General features: G+C 30.9%; 1 pseudogene; it reads right to left on the reverse strand.

The window, feature by feature from the left end:
* Window positions 1-2,415: 2,415 nt before the first annotated feature.
* LOC145288390 (U2 spliceosomal RNA) lies at window positions 2,416-2,549 on the reverse strand (annotated as a pseudogene).
* Window positions 2,550-2,783: the final 234 nt, after the last annotated feature.

A 2,783-nucleotide genomic window follows, 5' to 3' on the forward strand; every position in this document is an offset into this window, starting at 1 on the left:
ATATATATATATATATATTCCTGGACTATTCCTATATATATATATATATATATATATATATATATATATATTCCTGGACTATTTGAAAAAGCAATAAAATTAGCGAAAAATGAAACAGATGTAACTAGGTTAGAAATAGAAAATATAGAAATTATAAAACTGGCAAGAAAAATCTTAATAGGATACAATAATGTATTATAAACATAAAGGGATAGAGAAAACCATTTTGATGTTATGATGGGTCCTCCGGACTCTGTCTTTTAACGGATTTAGTAGGCCTGTACATTCTAAGGATATGAACAAAAAATACTGAGCTTAAATGCATGGCTATATAGAGATGATGCACTTTTTATTTATTTATGTTAAATATTATCTTTTTATTTATTTATGTTATATATGTATATTTTTATTTATTTATGTTATATATGTATCTTTTGATTAATTTATGTTATATATGTTTCTTTTTATTTATTTATGTTATATATGTATCTTTTTATTTATTTATGTTATGTATGTATCTTTTTATTTATTTATGCTATATATGTATCTTTTTATTTATTTATGTTATGTATGTATCTTTTTATTTATTTATGTTTGATATACATATATATATGTATATATATATATGTATATATATATATATATATATATATATATATATATATATATATATAGGGCCGGCAACAAGAAAGGCCGCACTGTTAAGCATTCAGCAAAGGTAAAAAAAAATGAGTATTACATTTAGCTCTACTGCAGTATTGGACAGTTTTTATCCCTTTTGACCATCGTACATTAAATTATATATATATATATATATATATATATATATATATATAGGGCCGGCAACAAGAAAGGCCGCACTAAGCTAAATTTACTGTAATTTAAACAAACTATACCTGATTTTGTCGGCTTTTTATTCCTCTTCACAACTATACATATTGGACTTTGCTGAGTGTTATCTTTCATTTCATCTATAAATTTTTACTTTACTTTCAATTTTTTTCTCGACTGTTTTAAAAAATTGAGTTAACCAGCAAAAATAGATACTTATGTAAACTAACCTTTTTACGATTTTTTCGTTCTGAGGAAACAAAGCCTTTCTTTGCGACTCCATGGAATAGGGAACTTTTCCTATTTATTTCGAATTTGGTGTGTTGACTGCAGCGTGGCCTGGTTTTTACCTGGATTGAATGCTTATTAACGAATTATCCCACTCCCATATTAATATTGCCCTTGAAATAGGTCCAATTGCTCATTTTGTAATCAAATCGAGTGATTGCGTTCTCTGGTTTCATCATATTTTACTATAGTTTTGATACCCTCCAATTCGAACCTATCTCATTACAACCCTTCCGTTTCATAACCTATCATCTTCTATATATATAAAAGGCAAAAATCGGTGTGTATGTATGTATGTATGTATGTATGTATGTATGTTTGTTTGTAACGCTAAAACTTTTGAAAGACGGAACCAGAGTTGACAAATTTGGTATCATATTGCACCTTGATCACCCGGATGACAAATATCGAAATTTCACGTCAAACGGACCAGTAGAAAGGGGTCAACTGATCGTTTTTCTCCTAGGGGGGCCCCCCAAAAAACCTGTCATTTTAACGTTATTCAATACGTGTCACGTGACGTGACGTCAGCTCAAACTTTTGACAGACACAACCAAAGTTGACAAATTATGTATCATATTGAACCTTGATCACCCGCATGACAAATATCGAAATTCCACACCAAACGGACCATTAAAAGGGGGTGAACTGATCATTTCTCTCCTAGGGGGGCCCCAAAAAAAACCTGTCATTTTAATGTTAATATTACATAATCCAAAAACGCTTAGTCATGTCACGTGACGTGACGTCAACATCCAGTAATGGCGAACAAATGTAAACAAACACTTTGTTTTACCGATACTTTTGTAATTTCTCTTCTGCTTTGTTCTAGAGATTATTAAACTCCATGACAATGTCTCCAACGTATTTAACTGGTTAAAAATAGTATTTATACAAGAGTTTTAACGAAAAATATCAGGAAAAAATGTACAGGAATAAAAAAAAATTTAGCTTTCAAAATATTCGTCGATAAAAAAACCGATCTTTATATTTACGCTAGCCATTTTGTATATTACCACGTGACCTGCTATCTCTTAAACTGGAGGGGGGGGGGATCCACTTGAATCCAACAAAACCAGTAATTTTTTTTTTCTATTATATATACATCATTTTCTATAAAATTAAGTGTAGACTTTATAATTAAAACAAAAAATGTTATTCATACTAAAAAAAAAAAACGCTTAGTCATGTCACGTGACGTGACGTCAACATCAACTAATGGCGAACAATTGTACCTATTTACTATGCCTCCCCACGGGACAGAGTTAGACACCAGGGTCGTTTTTTAACGTGGAGAAAAGGTACAAAAATAAAAATTGTCTCAGTTGTGGAGGATTTCTCCTCCACCGAAAGAGAACAAGAAATAGAAGTGCAGCATCTGAAGAACAGATACTACACTTTGATCTTGACCAAAAGGCCAAGAATGCGAACAATTGTAAATAACAACTTTTTTCACAAAACCAACACCGTCTTTCTTTTTTTTTCTCTCTCTTTCTCTCTCTCACCCACTTACTCTTCCCTCTCTCTCACCCTCTTTCTCTTGACGTCACACCACTGTTAAACTGTGGGGGGGAGGAACACATTCCCAGGCATTATCTCCTATAGATGCACATTTTATTAGAAATTCAGCTTTCAAAATATTAGACGATAATAAAAATATAAAA

Source organism: Euprymna scolopes, chromosome 11 (assembly GCF_053919585.1).
Source record: "Euprymna scolopes isolate OS-2025 chromosome 11, ASM5391958v1, whole genome shotgun sequence".
NCBI classification, from domain to species: domain Eukaryota; kingdom Metazoa; phylum Mollusca; class Cephalopoda; order Sepiida; family Sepiolidae; genus Euprymna; species Euprymna scolopes.